Source organism: Euprymna scolopes, chromosome 36, assembly GCF_053919585.1.
Source record: "Euprymna scolopes isolate OS-2025 chromosome 36, ASM5391958v1, whole genome shotgun sequence".
Taxonomy (NCBI): Eukaryota; Metazoa; Mollusca; class Cephalopoda; order Sepiida; family Sepiolidae; genus Euprymna; species Euprymna scolopes.
The window spans coordinates 30605863-30628362 of record NC_136517.1 but is presented as its reverse complement, the minus strand read 5'-3'; the positions used below and the strand labels follow the sequence as shown (position 1 = coordinate 30628362).

Below are 22500 nucleotides of genomic sequence, written 5' to 3'. Positions count from 1 at the left end.
GGTACGCCGCCTGGTATTACCTAGGAGGTCCACCCTCTCAGGTCATGCCATCACGCTTTTGGGTTGAGCAAGTTTTTTCCTTGTTGTTTGAGGCGATCCAATCGGGAAATATCGATCGGTAATGATTTCTAGGCCAAAATGCCCCACATTTAGGAGCGCTGGCTCGACATTCCTTCTTTCTGACCTTGTGTTATACCATGCTTAGGTAGGCAGCGTCTAAAGATCGACGTACGGGCGACAGTGTTTAATGCTTACGCAAAGGATATCTATAACCAATATTGATCATCGGAAAGTTATTCCGACTTTATTGAGTGCTAACAGGTCGACTGGCGTTGCCTGGTCGTAAAATATGCATACATATTATATTTTAATTCATAAAGAAACCAAGACATATGCACGCGAATATTATATTTTTTGCTAAACAATTCACTTGCAATAAATAATAAAAAATACTCGAGCCGAGATCGAAATCAAAACCTAAGACAGTGATTCAAGTACGATAACCATTAGGCCAGTTTGACACGATTTAAAAACGTGTTTTCGAACCTGCTTATTCTTAACATAAGGAACCTGTCATGCGAACGATTCATGCATGCGCATTCGTGAAACAGTTGACAAACAGATAAAAATTCGATGATCCCCCCCTCCCACATACAAATGTTTTCGATTTTGACACCTCAGCAGCCGTTTTTCCGGAGTAAAACCGATTAAAAATTTTCATATATCTGAATACTCTATATACCAAATTTCACGATCAAAGACACACACACACACACATTTTCACTTTTATAGATATATAGATTATGTCAGAACAAGAGAGACAAACGAAAGACGGACAAAGCTCCTTAAAAACATGCTTAGTTGAATCTAAAATAAAATTCTTTCAATCAATCTACGTGTTCATGACTGAAAGTGTCATTATAAACTTAAGCCTGACAGACTAACAAAGATGTAATGTGATACTTGACAGACTTACGACTAGACAACAAGTAAATGATATTCAAAATTGTTAGCTGTGAGCAACTAGGATCTTACATCTTCCCAGGCATTATCTTTTCTCTTTGCGGAGCAGTCAGTTTATTGCTAACTGCCTGAGGCACCCTGACCAGGGAATGCCGACGGGGCTGACCAGACAAATTTTAATAGACAAGACTCCCCAAACCTTTCTTTAGAGACGATGACTAATTTTTTTCCATCTTCGGACTTGCGTTACGTTTTCCTGCTGTGTATAGAAGGAGGGATGACCGACAGAAGAAATCGAAGGACGTTGGGGCAATGTGTAGTGTCTGTTCTGATTCAATTCTCGACAGAGGTAATTCTCATTATTTCTCCCCAATCTAGAGTACCATCATTTTGGGGAGTTGAATTTTCTTCCGCATTAAAAACCGATTTTTCATCTAACTCTGCCCTGGTGGGGACATGTGCGTGTGCATCTTTAATAAAATAAACACGTTAACTATCGTTCTCGCGTCCATCATACTCTTTATATATGTCGCCCTCCTTTTCTCTTTCTACTTATTAACTGTTCTATTCAGGAGCTGCTAAAAACAGCCTATCTTGCCTTGACAGAGTACAAAATAGCCTTCGTGGCTTAGTCGGAGATGCCCTTTTCTCTACCCTGAAATCTCTCTCCCACAGAAGAGACGTTGCAAGCCTATCCTTGTTTTATCGTTATTTCCATGGCAGGTGCTCGTCTGAACTCCAATCTCTGGTTCCCCCCCTCGCCAATCTTTCACGAAAAACACCCATCTAGCTGAATCCACAATGAAAAATTTCCCCCACTTTTTATCTGTGCCTAAATCAAAACGTGGATTCCATGAACAAAGCTTCTTTCTTAGAACTGCACGCCTGTGGAACTCTGTTCCGTCTGCCTGCTTCCCACCGGACTACAACTTGGATGTGTTCAAGTCCAACGTTAACAAATTCCTAATGAACCGCCCCCTTAAGTAAACACTTCATCAAATCTCCACACTAACGTAATGTACTTGCAATAACCCTTATCCCGAAGTGGCTTCCGGCCCTTGATAAGTGGTGATCACTGGGTAAAAAAAAAAGAGAAAAAGAGAAAGAATGAGGGAGTGAGAGAGTTAATGTGTGTGAGAGATTCTGAGAGTTAGTGTGTGTGTGTGTGAGAGAGAGAGAGAAAGAGAGAGAGGATGAGTGTGTGTGTGAGAATGAATGTGTGTGTGAGAGAGCTAATTGATGTATGAGAGAATACGCGTTTGAGGGAGAGAGAGAGTTAGTGTGTGTGCATGAATGCGTGAGAGAGAGAGAGAGAGAGAGAGAGAGAGAGAGAGAAAATGGGTGTCTGTGAGTATGTGTGTGCGTACGTGTGTGAGTGAGAGATAGATAAACAGATAGACAGATAGATATAGGTAGATAGATAGAGAGATAGATGGAGAGAAAGGGGGAAAGAGGGAGAGAGAAAGACGTGAAGAGACCTCCCTCTAAAAGAATCTAGAGAAAAAATTACATTTGGAGAGGAAGCCGATAAAACATAAATGATATTGATAATTATAACCAACCAACCAACCAACTACCACCACCACCAACACCACTACCACAACAACAACAACAAACATAAGAAAAAAACAGTCAACGATTCTAATTGTATTTTTATAATTTTTCTTAAATTTAAGAACTATTTTCATTGAAATGAAATTGGACGAAAATTGAATATTTTTGAAAACCAAAAAGTGATAAAAATAAATTGGCTGGAATCACTGTAATGACTGGAATGGCCGACACCCTGCCCTCAAATTTTACACAGAACTCGCCCACCCCCTGTAGTCTATCTGTCTGTCTGTCTGTCTGTCTGTCTCTCTCTCTCTCTCTCTCTCTCTCTCTCTCTCTCTCTCTCTCTCTGTATTTCTAGCACTCTTCAACTCTCTTTCTGTGTCTTTCTCTCAGCCCTTTCTCTCTTCTCTCTCTACTCATTTTCTCCCCGTCACACACACACACACACACACACACACACACACACACACACACACACACACTGCCTCTCACTCTCTCTCACTCTCTCTCACACACACAATCAATTTATCTCACTCACGCACACACACATACTCTCACACATACACTCACTCTCTCTTACACACACATTAACTCTCTCTCTCTCTTTCTCCCAAACATTCACTGTTTCTCACACACATTTATTCTTTCTTTTTTCTTCTTTATAGTTATTTTCCTCTCTCTCTCTCTCTCTCTCTCTCTCTTTCTCTCTCTCTTTCTCCATCTCTCTCTCGGTGTCTGTCTGTCTCCCTTCTCGTGTTCTCTTTCACGCTTTGCTTCTATCTATCCTCACCTCTCTCTCTAACCCTCTCTCTCTCTCTCTCTCTCATTCTCTCTCTTTCTCTCTCTCGCCTTCTCGCGGTTTGTTTAATTGTTAACTTCCTACTTTCTTGATATATCTCTCCCCCTCTCTCTTTCCTTCTTTGTTGCTATGTTGCTCTCTCTTTCAGCTTGTCTGTTCCCCCGTCTCTCTCTTGTACTCCTTCTATCTCTTTTCCCTGTTGTCGCTATATCTTCACCCTTTCCCTTCTCTCTCTCTCTCTCTCGCACATACACAGTTTTTGTTTATATCTATCTGTAACCTTCTATCTTCTTTGCTTCCATTCTCTCCTCCCCCCCCAACTCTTTGTTTCTGTCTAGCTGTATCGTTCTCCCCCCCCCCTGTCTCCTTCTCTCGCTCGCTCTGGCTATCACTCTCTTTATTTCCTCATCTTCCCCTTTCTGGAGAGAGAGAAAGAGGGAAGGAGAATTTATTTTGCCTTAAACATGTCAATTTCATCTGTTTACTATGACAAATCACGAACGTCTTGATTGTATTGTTATTTTTTTTTATTTTTATTTCTTGTTTGCTTTTCGATGCATTATCAAGCGGCCATTTTAGAAATTGTTTTACTTTTTCCTTTTATTTCTCGCACGCGAAGGAAAATATGCCAAAATGTTTTATGGCAGAAATAATCGCCGACGCCAAGGGGAGGTAACACTGGTGTGAACCCGCACGCCGCCAATGCGTGCAGATACGACTGGAAGTGAAATCGCTCCAGCAGGGAAATCATCGATGTCGTGGTCGAATCCCAGTCGAGCCGTTTTCTCAATAATATCGTTGGGCAATGTATGACTCTGGTCCTCTCCTAGCTATCACTAAAGTAGTAGAGTAGTCGCGACTTTCGAGCCTTGGGTTAGGGTTAGGCATGTTAATCATCGGCGTACTGTAATTTAGCAGTGACAGGGATCTTATTGATGATAGAAACATTATGAACCGCCTAGAGAGCTTTATATTTTATGAATCCGTCCGCATCATTGACACACACATGCAGAGATGTACACACACATACATGACGATTGCTTCATCTTTGCAAATGTCGCCGTCCTGCCTAGCAAAATCCCTACCATCAGCCCCCACCCTCTGTTCATCTCCCATGGCTACGTAGGTGGCTCTTCAAGCCATCAGCCGACTTACATGGCCTGAAGCAAAGATGATATATGAAGTCGAGTGTCTGCACCGGATTAACTGAAACCACTCTATGGTATGGTGTCTCTGTGGACAACCGCATGCCTCTTTAAACCAGCAGCCGACTTGCACCTCTTGCCACACACCATAAAGGTTGTTCCTATTAACTTGCCTCAACACGAGGGCAGTGTTAGACACAGGGTCATTTTTTAATGAGGGGCATCTAGTTCTCCAAAAAGGGGTACTCTGCATAGGAACAAAGATAAAAAATTCAGTCATGAAGGATTTCTTCTCCACTGATCGAGGACAGAAAATGTGAAGTTAAGCATCAGATCAGATACTACACTGTGATCTTGGCCGGAAGGATCAGGTCATGGAGATAAAGGTACATAAGGGCGACTTTCATGTGACTCTATGTGGTTCATATGTCCGGTCTTGGATAGTAGAAAGCGTCCACATGCTTCACACTTCCAGCCAGCTTTACGAGCGTCTAATTCTTTCACAGACCCTTTACGCAGATTTCTCTGAAGCTCTGACTCTTCCACGTCCTTTCCTCTTAATACCTTGGGACTCTCAGATACGCAACTCTGTGCCACTCACTTCTATTCTCACCTCTCAACATTTATGTCAAGTTTCTGGATTGTTTTTCACGCAATCTTTGACTTTTTTCTTTGGCTTGTGCTGTGAGCGCTTGCCAGCCGCTAGCTCGCCGTACAACAGCTGCTTTGATAATATACATACATATATGATGATTGCAACGTCTTGTCAGACGAGTGCCACTCTCTTAGACCTTAAAGTCCATGAGCCCAAAAATGACTTCCATCGCCACAGGACCATTTTTATAGACAAATGCCTGAGGGAGTATCTATACACAGATGATGTTACAGAGTCTTAGCTTTGTATGACAGCTAAGTCTCTCTCGCGGTTCAAAATGTTGAGATCCAGCAACAAGCAACAGCAAGATAGCCAGCAACAAGTTAAACTGCAGACCAGCTGGATGCGGGTACTGGTCTTCCGCTTTATGTTCTTTTAAATCTGAGATTTGCTTCTCCTAAAAAGGTTGCTTTCACCACGGCTTACGGGATCCCTCTCCACCCCAGCACACACATAAATACACACAAACACAAACGGTGCTAGTTAGCCGTTGACACCGAAAAAGGGTTCATTCGCTCTTTGAAAGGTCTTGTTTTTAATCCTTCAGGGAGACTAGCCGCCCTCCTAACCAAACAAGTCTGGTGGGGGAACCAGTTTAGTCGCCGGTGACCCGACCATGAAGCAGGTAGTACTGGGTTACATGGTACCAGTAGCATATGACATGACCTGACTACAAATTTACATACATACATACATACATCACAAAAAAAAGACTTCCTTGAGTCTTGACAGACTATGGATACCCACTGTAAGGGTGCCCGCACGTGAAATTTTTGTGACAAGTGTTGCGCAATCTGTGAGTCGACATTGTCGAATACCAGTGGCAAGTGGAAGTTGAGGACGACTGAAAACAATGCCATGATAAGCGGAAAGCACATACAGCGCCTAGAATTTCCAAATGGTCACCCATCTGATACTAGCCAGACTCAACGTTGCTTAACTTCGGTGATCTGACGAGAACCGGTGTGTCAACGTGATTATGCCGTACGTACATACATACATAAATGATGATTGCAACGTCTTTTCAGACGAGTGCCATTCCCTCAGACATTTAAAATCCATGATTCCAAATGTCTGAGGGAGTATCTATACAAATATGATGTTACAGAGTCTTAGCTTTGTACGACAGCTAAGTCTCTCTCTCGGTTCAAAATGTTGAGATCCAGCAACATGCAAGAGCAAGATAGCTAGCAACAAATTAAACTGCAAACCAGCTTAATGCGGGTACTGGTCTTCCGCTTTATGGTTTTTTAAATTAGAGATTTGCTTCTCCTAGAAAGGTTGCCTTCACCACGGCTTACGGGAGCCCTCTCCACCCCAATACACACACACACACAAATATACACGGTGCTAGTTGGCCGTTGACCCAGAAAAAGAATTCATTCGCCCTTTGGAAGGTCTTGTTTTTAATCCTCCAGGGAGACTAGCCGCCCTTCTCACCAAACAAGTCTGGTGGGGGAACCAGTTTAGTCGCCGGTGACCCGACCATGAGGCAGGTAGTACTGGGTTACATGGTACCAGTAGCATATGACATGACCTGACACACTATGTTGTACATACATACATACATACATACATACATACATACATACATACAGGGTGTCTTTAAATTGACAACTCCGTTTTCTTTAATTTCTGCATATATATATATATATATATATATATATATATATATATATATATATATATATATATATATATATTAGAACCGAATTAATTTTCTTAGCATTTTTAGAAAACAGCCACAGCTTTACGTGCAGCACTTTCGTGTATAATGACTGTATACATAGCAGTGACAGTCTTTCTTTTGAGAGGCACAAAATAAATAAATATATAAATAAATAAATAAACACAGAAACGACAGCAAACAATTCTCTGTTTTTCTTCCGGGTAACCTTCCACCACCCGTCAGGTCGAACCTCTCTACTAGTGTTTCCTACCCCTTAGGTTACCTACGTTTTGGGAAAATCCGTACACAAATAGGCGTTTCTTTTTTTTCTTTTTTTTTTTTTTCTTTTTCTTCTCTCCTCGGGCGTTTCGGCTTCCCAACGTTGTGTTTATTAGTTTCTTCTACATCGCCGCTCGAAACTCTTGCAATGACCCGCCCCTCTGCCCACTGTCTCCACAGGCCCCAACAGAAAAGAAAACTCCCAAAAGATCTAATCGAGTTGACGCAAATGAGGAGGATGCGTTTGTTGTTTCTTGTTCACCAGAAGGTCTTAATATCGGTCGGTTGGTCATCATTCCGGAAAATTGATAGATAGAGAGATGGATAGATAGATGGATAGATAGATAGATAGATAGATAGATAGATAGATAGATAGGTTTTGTTTTCTTTTGTTTTACGGTACATCAAATCTTTTCGGGTTATTTAATGCTGAATCCAGTTATTGTGGAAGCAGTTTTTATGCCTCGAGCTCTTTATATCTTCGAATATGTATTTGTAAAGTTTGGTTTGGTTGTTTTTCCGGCATATCAACCCTTTTCGAGGTATTTAATGTCGAATTCAGTTATTTCTGAAATAGAATTCATGTTGCATCCTACTATTTTGTAGAAGGTTTTTATTCTTCAAGCTTTTGTAGGTTGGTTGGTTTGGTTTGGGTTTTTTTTTATAGAGGATGTTGGTTGTTTTATAGTGGATTGCCCTGCAGAACATGAATGAGTTTTGCAATGGGAGAGGGAAAAGGGTTATAGTATTAATGTTTGGTATATTTTAAGTTAGGAAACCAGTGAGGAAGTGAGAGAGATAAAAAGAGAAAGGGGAAATGGGAAGAAATAAAAGGGAGGAATGCGGGTTGTTGTTTTTGTTCTTGGATTTGCAGAACATGATTGAGTTTTGCAAAAGGAAGTAGAAAAAGCAAAAAAGCATCAATGTTAGATGCATTTCGTCTCAGGAAGCCAATATCTTCAGACAGCCTGATCTGCTAGCACCAGGTAGCTAGATAGATAGAGAGATAGAGAGATAGAGAGATAGATAAATAGATAGATAGATACATACATACATACATACATACATACATACATACAAAGATAGCTAGCTAGCTAGCTAGATAGATAGATTATAATTGCTTCTTCCTGACAGGAGTTAATCATCGCATCAGTTAATCGCTGTGAACTTGTGTGCACGTAGATGGCTCTTTAACCCAGCTTCAGCACAACGGTAACGTTCAACTACGCGATACAAAAACTTTCCTTCTGGTAGGGGTGCTCGGATATTAATTTTTTTATCTTTTTATTTTGTTATCATTTTCTCCTAGCTGGGGATGGGGCATGGGGGATACATTCCTTCGCTATTTCATTCCAACTGAATGCACCCCCCTCTTTCTCTCTCTCTCTCTCTCTCTCTCTCTCTCTCTCTCTCTCTCTCTCTCTCTCTCTTTAAAGATTCTAACCCTCGCTTTAAGTCGATTGATTTTACTCATCTTGCACGTGGTTCGTGAAGTATATTTACCAGGTAGTTTTGGAAAGTTCTTTTTCATGAGTCCTGATGATTATATAATTTCTGAAATGATGGAGATCTTTCTAAGATTCCAGTTTCTTTTACTATGAATCCGCGAATGTCTTGTTAGGCCCATACGTAAAAAAACACATATACACACATACAAACATACATAAACACATACATACATGAATATATATATACAAACATACATACACCCATACACACAAACACACATACAAACATACCTACATACATACATGCATGCATGCATACATACATGTGAATAGAGCTAAATAGATACCTCTGGCCAGATTGAAATAGATAGCTAAGAGTGTACTGCAATAATATCTAGATGGTTAGAAGGATTGTCGATCGAATTTCGAATTTAGCTTTGAAAGCCAACTCGTATGTCATCAAATTGTTGGACCGGTCGGGATTGAGCCAAATATTCATATATATATATATATATATATATATATATATATATATATATATATGTGTGTGTGTGTGTGTGTGTGTGTGTGTGTGTGTGTGTGTGTGTGTGTGACAACACATATATTTGAATGTCTTCTTTCTTTTAGGGATAGTGCGCCACCTATCAAGGCTCGGAAACACTCGAGGATATGAAAGATGATCGGCGTCACGAAGTGATTGAAACCAATGAGTGGAATGTTAATTAAGAACAATAGGACGGTTCAGAAAGAGTTTGTTTGCATTAGACTTGAGGAAGCCCATCGAGAAGTCAGTTCGTTAGTAGACTCGTAGTGTCTTGGGATAGGAAAGAAACCTAAGGACAAATTGATCTGATAATGTAATAAAGTTCTTTGTAACTTTTACCCATCCATCTTTTTTTAATTTAATTAATGGCCTGGCAAGGTCACAAGGGAAATAACCGAAGCAGCAAAACTGACGCTAGCTTACAGGACACTATATATACAAATATAGGTAAATTTGTGCATATTTCTTGATTTCAAAATATTTTTTTTTGTTTACTAATTGGCATAAAATTTTAACCATAGAATAGCCTTACAATCTTCAAAAGGCATGCAAATCTAGTATAAACTAGACCACCCGTGACCCGTTGGGTCAGTACGTTATATTAGCTATGGAATTCATGTATGAGCGTGACACTTGTGGCATAAAGAAAATAGTTTTTTTTTTTACATAACAGAAGCATTTCTATGAAAGTATATTAAAATGAAAAAAGAATATAGATAGATTTCTATGAGTCGTTCTGTTTATTATAATTGTTATTTTTTTTAAATTACAGTTACTGAATTATAAGTGGTTGGTCATACTTATAGGTAAATATGCACTGAACAGGTATCATAATCCTTATTATAGTTAAATTCAAATTTTGATATATCATCTTTTAAATGAAATTGTTAGTTGAAAGTACAGAATAATAAAAAAAAAAACACTCTCCACATGTTAATAATGGCTTTTTAAATAGAAAATGAAAATAAAATGTAACTTTTTTTCATTTAATTTAAGCAAACATTCAGTACCCATTGTGTAAAATATTTAACTTGTATGTTAATAATAAGGTCAATAAAATTAAGACAATTCTTTTCTATTTACATTTTTTGTACAATTAATTTTTTTTAAAGTAAACTTTTGTTATCCTTTTGCTTAATTGAGACTTCTTATCAGGTTCTAACTCTCTTATATCCAGATTAATTATATTAATCAATTTATTTTATTGAATATGTATCGCTGAAAAGCACGGGTGCTTAAGCACTTCTTGTACAGAAAATAAATATTGTATTCATATGCTAATAATAAGGTTACTAAAACTAAGACAATACTTTTCTATTTACAACATTTTTTGTACTATTTGAGTGTTTTAAAAAAACTTTTATGTTTTCCTTTCGCTTAACTATCCAGTTTTACATCGCTCCCTTTTTCTCTCTCTCACACATACACGTAACTATTTCTCGCGTACGTAACGAAAACAGAGGGAGTAGGAGTGTTGAAATCTATGAGAGTGAAAGTGAGAGGTGTTTTCTTTCACCGCCGCTGTTTCTATTAATAATGAGTGTTGTTTTTTAAAAGGGAGAAGTTTTTTTGAAACTGCGACAGACTTTACGAAGTTGAATGTTTTTAGCCGTTAAAAAAAAAAAAAAACTATTTGATCAAATTAAATGAAATTGTTTGTATTAAAAGCGATATAAAAATTCCGGAATTGGAATAACGGATTGAAGACGTTGCTATTTACGCATGCGCAACCGGATGTTGAAAACCGGAAATCTGATTGCAAACATACAAGATCCATAGACTTTTAGTATTATATAGATTATGTGGGTTAGGGTTTTTATTGGTTTGTATAGGACTGTGATGAGTTGTTTGCTTAATCTACACCATAAAACGAAATAGGTGTAAGACGTACAGCACAACCAATGAAATAATATGAATAGCATGAAAATATACTTATGGTATTAGAAATGATTACTAACGATATGTTTCAGAAAAAGATTTAAAAAAAAAATTCGCGTATGAATGTATATAAAAACAAAAAAAATACAAAAGTGTACATATATATACATACACACACACACATATATATGGATATATGTATATATGTATGTAAAAAACTAAAAATTACAAAAGTATACATATGTATACACACACATACACACACACACTCATACACTTACACACACGAGCGCTTTCTAGCTTCCATAACCATAATCTATTGGCGCCAATTATAAAGTTATGTCTTTTAACGTTTTTTTTTTTTTTCTCTATTTGTTCACTTTGCATTGTTTCAGTTTTCAATGTCGCTGATGAATTTGCGCTGACTCTTTCCAACCTCTTATGGTTGATTCGGCGTAATGAAACCAATGGTACGACCTTGAAATATGTATATATAGTGTCGTAATAAATATTATAGATATATATATATATATATATTAAACTTTATTATATATATATATATATATATATATATATATATATATATATATAATATTTATATATATATATATATATATATATAATATTTATATATATATATATATATATATATATAATATTTATATATATATATAACTTAATTATGATCAGTTAACACTTTGGATTGTATTTTCTTTATTATTATCAAGGAGTACACCGTCACAGGTTAATTCATATAGTCAAAATTAATGGACTTTTTTTTTCAATATAAGCCAATCAGATTTCTACCCTCACAGCTAAAAACTTAACTAATTTATTAATTGGCTGACTAATTACCTGTTTTTTTTGTTTTTTTTTTGTTTTTTATTCATTACTTGATTTTTACTTTAACGTCATCATTATATTTAATTCTAAAATATGTCTTTAAAATGCTTGGTAACGCAGAAAGAATAGGCGACTCGAAGATCGTGTCAGGTAAAAAATATATACAAATTATACTTAATTAACGTTTTTTCCGTAAGATAGTATATAAAACATCATTGATTCATTGCTCTGAATTAGTTTTAGTGCTACAAAAGGTTAATCACTTAGTGAAATATTTACTGATTTCATTTTTATAGAAATAGAACTTTTTTTTTTTTTTGTATGGCGTTGTTTGCTGTGGAGATCGAGTCGCTTATTCTTCTCCATCACCAAATGTTTTTATATTTTTGCAAAGTAAAGCTAATCAGAGAGGTTTTTTTGTTATTAGGGTTTATCCGCTGATGAAAAGATTTTATATTTGAAAATTCATGGATTAAGGACTTTTCTTTATTATAAGTACCTGTTTGAATTTTTGATGGATTAATAATGTTGTAACTTATTCGATTTTTATTTTCATCGTAATTTTGCAATTTAATCACACCTTTTAATTATATTTCAATTATATAATATATATATATATATATATATATATATATATATATATATATATATATAAGAGAAAGAACATTCAAACTTTCAGTTGAAATTTACAATCAATTACAATAAATAACCAACACAATAACGAACAATAAATTTTGATTGTAAATTTCAACTTACAGTTTTAATTTTCTTTCTCTTATAATAAATAAATTTATTGCGTACTGAGCTTTTTATTCGGTTGGGATTAAATTATCTATATATAAATACTTTTATTTATATTAGATTGAAGTTTACCATCGCGTATATCAGGTAAACACTACATCCTTTTGATTTCATTACTTTATATATATATATATATATATATAAATATATATATATATATATATATATATATATATATTTATATATTTATATATATATATATATATATATTTATATATTTATATATATATATATATTTATATATATATATATATATATTTATATATTTATATATATATATATATATATATATATAAATGTGTGTGTGTGTATGTGTGTGTGTGTGCGCGCACACGCGCGCTTCCTTTTTGGGTTGAGAAGTTTGTTTTTCCTTCGGTATTTATTAGTCTGCACATACGTCTGTCTGCGTGTTTATTAATTTATCTGTCTACGTCGGTCCGCGTGTTTGTCTGTCTGTTTAATTCCATTGAAAAAAAGAAAGGTCAATGGAAAGAAATCGCCCGAGGGGGAGCCAAAGGGAAACAAAATGTCAGCACTCTAGGGGCGGCAGTCCCATCCCTTCGTCCGCAAAGAATACGAGGGACTAAAATACGACAGGAAAGACAGAAGACGAATTCGCAGAACAAGAACGAACTGAAAACAGGCAGAAAAAGGAAGAACTGTTTAAGAAAAGGAAGTCGCCATCTTTGTTTTGGTTTCTTAGTATCCGCCACCCCGCCACCAGATCTTTTCTCACAACACATTGCTCAATCGCAACCCCGACCCCCAACCCATCACCTCTCCCCCATCTCTCTTTCTTTCTTTCTTTATCTCTCTTTCACTTTCTCGCTCTCTCTCTCTCTATGTCTCTCTCTCTCTCTCTCTTTCTCTTTCTTTCTGTCTCTCTTTGTCGATTCAGTGCCTGTGATAATATGCGTATAGATTCCAGTTGGAGTGGAAGTCCAACTCAAACACAAAAAAGAAATAAAAAAAAAATTCGTTCACTCGGCCAGCCGATCCAATCCATGCCGCGTATTTGCCAAACAAATCCATGTTTGACGTGTTAGGAAAAACTATATATATATATATATATATATATATATATATATATATATATATATATATATATATATGTTAGAAAATCTTATTGAAAATTTATTAAAATTTTCAAATAAAGAAAAACATTAAAATCCTGTAAATAAACGTATACAGAATTTTTAATCATCCGACAAGGAGTACAAATAACCTTGAAAGACCTTATTCTGTGGAGTTTCGAAAAATGCAATTCTTCTCATCAAGGGAAATATACAATAAATTTTGCTAATTAAAGCATTCAAAGGAATTGCAAGTATGAAATTAATCATATTTGCATAAAAAAACTATTTAACAGTGAAAGTTTATAGGCATGTATAGTGATTATGAAAGCAGGAAATAGGAAAAAGAGAAAAGGATGTTTTTGTACTCATATTCACCCCTTAGAAAGCATATAGCCACTTTGACGTAAGGGGCTACTATTTGGAAAGATTAACAAATGTTACATTTAAACTATATATATATATATATATATATATATATATATATATATATATATATATATATATATATATATATATATATATATATATACTAGCAAAAGTACAAGTGTGTGTGTGTGTGTGCATGAAAGTTATGAAGACCCATCTATTCAATATGTGCAAGTTTCCATTAAAAAGCTACTCAAACTTAATTGTGATTTTATACTTTACAACGACAGAACAACAAAATTGTTATTTTAAATTTTACGTAAAACTGACAGATCAACGAAACTATTATTTCAAAATCAAAAAATGACAAACTGACGAAATTGTTCCTATTTACTTTGCATCCACACGGGGGCAGAGTTAGACACCAGCGGCGTTTTTTTTTTGTTTTTTTTTTTTTAATGTAAAGAAAAGAAACAAAAATAAAAAATGTCTCAGTCGTGAAGAATTCCTCTTCCACTAACCGAGAACAAAATATTGAAGTCTAGCAGCAGAACAGATACTACAATTTGATCTTGGCCCGAAGGCATAACCTAACAAGGACAGACCATAAGCTGTTACTTCAAACTTAATAGTTACAGATCAAACAAATATAAGGGTGACAAACAGATGAAACTGTTATTTAATATTTAGCAGTGACAGACCAACGCCCGGACTGCGCTGCTATTTCAAACTCAACACTGCCAGAACGATGGATCTATTACAACGAAACTGGTATTTAGTCCAAAGAAATGGTTATTTAACATTTTAACAGTGACAGACCGACGAAACTGTTATTCCAAACTTACGTGATAAACCAAACACAGTATGAGTTCCGCCGGCGACAGACAAATTAACGCATCCACAATACGACACGTGACACGTTACTGGTGACCGCCCGACCGACGAACCTTCCAATTGAGACGCGAGGATAGTGGAAAGCGTACCCCCCCCCCATCTTCATATGCCAAACACAAAACATAAACAAAACGTGCTAAGACCGACCACGAAACGGAATAAGTCGAGTGTATAATGTAAGTAAACATATGGAGGACCAATTATTCGCGCGTGTTGGGAATGTGGGAAGAAGAGGAGGTGGGCGTCGCCGGTGGACAGGGTATAAAGCCTGCCTGATAATAGACTGATAACGTCAAGAAATCCGGGGAGGGTAGAGGAAGGAGAAAGCAACAAAAAAAATGATCTAAGAAAAAGTGAAGAGGAAAGAATTAATAAAGAAGAAGAAGAAGAAGAAGAAGAAGAAGAAAACGATGGAGGGGGGGATAGAAGATTAAAGGAATGAGAAAGGTTGTAAAATATATATGATATAGTGCGAAAGAAAGATGAAAAAAGAACATGAACACGAAGAAAAAAATAGAAGAAGAAGAAGAAGAAAAAGAAAAAGAAGAAGAAGAAAAAGAAGAAGAAAAAGGCAAAGAGAGAGGGGATCGGTGGGCGGCTACTGCCTGAAAAGGTCGACCTGTTTGAGTCGAAAAACATGAGATTGAAATCGAGGCTAATTCCGTGAGAACTTGTTACAACTTTCCATGGGGAGAAATTTGTCTTTTTTTTTTGGGGGGGGGGGCAGATTTCTTAGTTTAAAGAACATTTGGATTGTTATTTTAGCCACATTCACACACGCAATCACACACACGTACATACACCGACAACGATACGCATACACACACAGACACGCACACACACACACACACACACACATATATGGAGAGTTTTTTTTAGGGACGGCGAATTTTGATAAAAAATATTTGCAAATTTGGCAACTATCAGTAAATTGGAGTTCAGCTTGGTTTGGCAATTCATCATAAAAACACTGACACTCGACCAGCGTTTGCAAATTGCGAATGATACGATCAATTTACCGAAAGAAACATTTCATGAGCGACATTTCAGTAAACTCACCTGTCAACTCACCATTTTATTCGTGCGATTAAACCTTAATTAGATTATTTTCCTTTGGAAAGTTGTATGTCTGCGCTGATAAACCAGACACAATAGACCATTGAAAGATTACATTGCACACGTTGTTGTTGGTGTTGTTATTGTTGAAATGCAGCCTAATTTAATACGTAGAGGTTGCAAAAACTGGGCCTCTATATTACGCTATTTACGCGCCAGCCGCGGCCACGGCGGCCATATACCAAAAATTGTATTTAAATTGTAAATGCCAACTATTGATATTTGGAATAAAGCAAATATTGGTCTAATTAAAAAAAAAAAAGAAAAGCATCGTAATATATATATATATATATATATATATATATATATATATATATATATATATATATATATATATATATATACTTGTTTATTGTTATATAAACATGCTCACATATAACAATAAACAAGTATTATCAGCTCTTTTTATTGAGCACTATCTAACAACCTGGTTGAATTCATTAGTCCATTACTTTTGAATATAAAAAAAACCCGAGTGTATATATATATATATATATATATATATATATATATATATATATATATATATATGCATAATCGTGTTGACACACGATTCTTGTCAGATCATCCAAGTTAAGCAACGTTGAGCCTGGTTAGTAATAGATGGGTGATTATTTGGGAATTTGGGAATTTGAAGCAGTATGGTTGGAGATCGCGCACCCCTATCACAAAAATTTCACGTACAGGCACCCCTTCGTGAGTATCTATAGTCTGTCAAAGATTGAAGGAGCCGTTTTTATATATATATATATATATATATATATATATATATATATATATATACAGAGGGGGATTGAAAAGGCTAAGAATAAGATCGATTCTTTAAGAGGAGACTTATCGGAATGATGCAAAGCTCACCAAATTGTTTTGAGGCTTATATAGACTATCAATAAAAAAAGGAAACGACAATATAAAATGTAATGATGTATACGGATTTATCCATGTATTCAATAAGGACGGTTCATCATTAGGTGCATTTTGGTGTACAATAGTTTTTAAATAAATTTATAAATCTGTATACATCAGTATATATAGTTATACGGTCATTTTCTTATTTTATGGATATTGTCTCCCCCCACGCCCTCTCTCTCACTCTCTCTTCCCCCCTTTCTCTCTCTCTCTCTCTCTCTCTCTCTCTATCTATCTATCTATCTATCTATATATATATATATATATATATATATATATATATATATTAGGCACCGCCAAAACTGGGGGGGGGGACAGGTCAGTACTTTTTGACGGACCGTCTTTTTAAAAATCTACCAAATATCAGGTAATTATCCGATCAATACGAAATTTTCAGCGATTATTAGGAGAAGAATGAACTTTATAACAATGTACTTATTTTTCATAAACGATATTTATATATATATTTTTTTTTTTGCTTACAAAACCCCCCTTGTTTTGAAGTGGGAACAAATATGCTCAAAATCATCTGAAACTGAACAAAACATATTGTGTTGTTGTAAGGGACAGAATTATAGATTAAAAAAAAAAAAAAATTGTTTGCATACCTTATTTTGACGTCTGAATATCAGAACTTCGATTGTGTTTAATTATCCCGCTTTTGAGTTTTGAAGTGTGAAATTCGGTGAATATGTTAAGTAAAATAATTAATTTAAGTTAAACAAAACAAAAAAATTTTTTTTTTAATATTTATACGAAAAAAGCCATTTAAAAATTTTTGATAAATAAATTAACAATTTTTTTTAGCGAGCCGAATAATGCATGGCCATTATTAAACAGGGCATGCTTTGAATAATCGATACAAAAAAAAATTCGATTAATATTGTGCCCTTTGTGTTAAAAATAGCATCATTTTTTTCGATCCCGTTTGAAAACGTTTGCCGCCTTTCGACTACGGTGGACCAAACGCGCTGAAATAAATTTTTTTTTATTCTGCTTTAAATTGCCCCCCCCCCATTTTGGGGAGCCTGGCCCCCACACACATACACATTAAAAACCAAACTCATACAAATGGTCACCCATCTGGTACTGGCCAGGCTCAGCTTAATAATACATTGAAATTTTCGTTACTGAAAAATAAGTTTTTTTGGCCTGTTTGGTCTTCCATAGTTTTCTTCTTATAAAACGCAAACATAAACAGAGTCGATCTAGACTCTACATCGACGCGAAATATCTGGTTAGCTATCTGAATAAGTGGAATTATTTGAAATGCAGGTACTTATATTATAATATTTTTGCATATTCTCTTAGAAAATCATCCTAAATCTTAGTTAGACAATAAATAAAAAAATTAATTATTTCAAAATACTTTTATTTTAATATTTAAGTACGGTTTCTGTGCAAGACAAAAAAATGTCAATTGTTAACTTTTTGGGAAAATTTAACATTTAAAATTTAATTAAAAATAGTAGAAAAAGTTTTACATTATTCTGTTTTCTATATGATAAAATTCATGGTTTTATCTTTCTGGAAAAAAAAGTTACTCTGAAATAATGGATTTTAATAAATGTGATTTAGTTTTAAAAAACAACAACAACTTGATTTTGCGGCCATTTTTGGCGGTGCCTAATATATATACATAAAATAAAAATTACAATCAAATTTACCAAAATGATCCAAGATGGTAAAATTAAAGTATATTATAAATATTAAAGAATTAATATTTATAAAGTAATCTCAACCAGATGTAAAAGCTCGATAAAACCAAATAGGAGATAGAACTTATAATAAAAGCAAACAGTTAATAAAGAAAGTTAAAAAAACACTTTGAAAAAGAGTTAAAACATATTTAATCTGAAAAAGAAACAGTTGATAAGTGGATAGTCCTTAATCCGTGGATAGTCTGGTGAAAGGTAAATAATCCAATGACCGTCATTTCACCAGACTATCCATTCACGTGCCATCACCTTTTTGTAAAACCATATACCCTCTGCTCCACTTTTTGTTATCAAGTAAGACGTTTGACTTACTTGTTGTTTCATCAAATACTTTTATATGCAAAATCCAGCATTTTGCTAATTCCTACCCTCTGAATGAGAAGGAAAGTATTTCTTCGAAACTCTGCGGATTAAGGACTATCCACTTATCAAGTGTTTCCTTTTCAGATTAAATATGTTTTTAACTCTTTTTCAAAGTGTTTTTAACATGTTTTATTAACTGTTTGCTCCTATATATATATATATATATATATATATATGTGTGTGTGTGTGTGTGTGTGTGTGTATATATATATAAACAGTTGACCTTTGCAAACACTGCCAAACTCCTCACCCAATTTTGGATCTAAACATTTGAAATTTAAGATTTAGGTTACCTGGACATGTGTCAAACGTTTTAATATATATATATATATATATATATATATATATATATATATATATATATATATATATATATATATATATACACACACACACATAAAGTTATGAACAGTACAGAGGGCCCGAACTGCTAATATATACACATATATATATATATATACATATATATATATATATATATATATATATATATATATATATATAGGGTGCCCCCCAACAAAAAAACATAGAAAGTATATCTAGAACATATACTGTAGTATGGAGAAAAAAAGGGCCAAAGACCCTAGTGTTTTGATGTGATGTTTTGAATATAATAAACTAGTTATGACCAAAGTTTCATTTCGTTCGGACAAAACACTAAGAGACGGGGACTAATTAGATTTGTGACCCGTTTTGTGGGGTCACCCTGTATATATATATATATATATATATATATATATATATATATATATATATATATATATATATATGCTACTGGTGCCATGTAACCCAGTACTACCTGACTCATGGTCGGGTCACCGGCGACAAAACTAGTTCCCCCCACCAGACTTGTTTGGTTAGGAGTGCGGCTGGTCTTCCTGAAGGATTAAACCAAGACCTTTCAAAGGGCGAATGAACCCTTTTTCGGGTCAACGGCCAACTAGCACCGTGTGTGTTTCTGTATATGTATATATGTGTTGTGGTGGAGAGGGCTCCCGTAAAGCGTGGTGAAAGCAACCTTTCTAGGAGAAGCAAATCTCTGATTTAAAAACTATAAAGCGGGAGACCAGTATCCGCATTAAGCTGGTCTGCAGTTTAATTTGTTGCTGGCTATCTTGCTCTTGCTTGTTGCTGGATTTCAAACATTTTGAATCGAGAGTGAGAGAGACAAGGCTGTCGTACAAAGCTAAGACTTTGTAACATCATCTGTGTATGGATACTCCCTCAGGCATTGTCGATAAAAAATAGTTCTGTGGCGATGGAAAAGTTGTGACGCGTGGCGGCTCGAAATGCTGGAAGAATATAGTAATTAATCTGAAGGATCATCTTCAGTGTCATGCCTGCTTAAGCGTGTGAATTCACCGGTAGGACTAAAAAAAAAAGTCATTTCTGGGCTCATGGACTTTAAGTGTCTGAGGGAGGGGCACTTGTCCGACAAGACGTTGCAATCATCATATATATATATATATATAGTAAGTTATAAAATGTATATGGCGATTAAGCTACACTGAATATTCCGCGTTTCATTCACTCTAGGATTCTTCAGGCTTATGCGCAAAAAAATTTAAGCACTGCAATTAGGGTCTGCTTAGCTGAAATGCTATTAGTTTGGGAAACCAGGCAGGAGTGAGTAGCGATTACCTCCCTGAAGGATTTGGTGGTAAGAAATAAGGGCGAAAAGTTAGCAACGAGAGAAAGACCTAATGTTAGGGCGGTGCTGGGAGTTATAAAAACGATGACCGTATCTTCGATTTGAGTGTTAGAGAGGGCCCCAACGAGTGTAGCTATCCTGAAAAAATGGGTGAACTATCCGCGAAGAGATCAGTGGGATAAAAGAATTGGATTAGGGCCGACTTATTGTGTGGTGTTAGGTGGGTGTGGCGTAGGCAAAAGGAAATCGAGAAGGATACAGAAGAGATAGATAGAAAAATGTATGACAGACAGGGAAAACGTCTGTAATATCTTTCTGTTATAGTTTGGACAGAGATAACTCGAGAAAGACGGAGAGAGTGATACATATATAGAGAAAGAAAGAGAAAGATAGATGTCATATAGCTCTAATATGGAATGTGTGTATGTGTGTGTGTGAGGGGGGGGGTGAACCTGAAATAGATAATGATATATAAAGAGAAATAGGGAGACCTAGAGTGTATGTTCGGTTGTTTTTTAGAGAGTGATATATTATATATATATATATATATATATATATATATATATATATATATATATATATATATATATATAACAACTTCGTTTACTCACATAACATAATTAATATACGAAAATATAAATTTCTTCAGAAACTTTAAATATTTACTTCAACAGTGCTCAATACGTGTGCAGAGTTAGGTAGTAAGTTATAAAATATATATGGTTATTATCCACTTTACTATATATATATATATATATATATATATATATATATATATATAATTATCAACTTTACAAACAATATAATATATATATATATATATATATATATATATATATAATTATCCATTTTAAAAACAATACATATGCCGCTCCCCATATGGGGGTACCAATTGGCTAATGGGAAATTATTCCCAATTCCCATTTAGGTAAAAATTCACTTTCGTATGCCAGGGTAAAGGTATTCAAAGTAATAAGTAGTGAGTTTACGAGGTTCTTATTTGCCTGCCTGCCCACGAGGGCAGAGTTAGACACAAGGTCGGTTTTCAGTGCAGGCACTCCGGATAGGAACAAAATTAGAAAACTGTTTCAGTCATGAAGGATTTCTCGTTCACTGACCGAGGTCAGAAAAGGTAGAGTTTAACATCAGAACAAATACTACACTGTGATCTTGAACGAGGTTATTAAGTATGGTCCATAAAAGAAGCGCAAGATATAATTTTACTAATATGAACAAATTTACATCGTCCTGACACTGGACATGATGCTAATGCTGCGGACAAATATTTGGATAAAATCAGAAGTCCCCGCAAGACGACTTATTAAGGTGGGGTGAGTAAAAAAAAATAATTATATATATATATATATATATATATATATATATATATATATATATATATATATATATATATATATAAGCAGACAGACAGACAAAGTGAAAAAAGAGAAATATAGATATAAAGAAAAAGAGGATAAAGAAAGAGAGAAATATACATACATGCATAGAGAAACAGACAGATAGACGTACAGAGAGAAAAAGAGAGATAGGCTCTAAACACGTGGACAAGGCGAACTGGGGAGCAGTACTTTGGTGAAGAGATCTGTGGAACATTAAGGTCGGATTAAGACCGGCTTATTGCACAGGGGTTAGATGAACAAGGAGTCTGTGACAGACGCGACACAGGAAAGAAAAGAGAGTGAAACAGTGAACAGAGGAAGGAAGGAGATTTGTGGGGGGAAAGGAGGATTTAGGGTGGCAAAGACATGGCTGGCAGCAAAACTGGAGAAATGAAAGACGGAATAACGAAGGAAGTTTTCAACATCTTCTCT

At 35.2% G+C, this 22500-nt stretch overlaps 1 protein-coding gene and 1 pseudogene across 2 annotated transcripts in view; both read right to left on the bottom strand.

Annotated features, from left to right (window-relative positions):
• LOC145260404 (LIM domain only protein 3-like) overlaps positions 1–22500 on the bottom strand; it is a 191381-nt gene that overhangs the window by 73340 nt on the left and 95541 nt on the right. The gene's annotated exons all lie outside the window — the stretch shown is intronic.
• On the bottom strand, positions 5990–6106 carry LOC145260908 (5S ribosomal RNA; annotated as a pseudogene).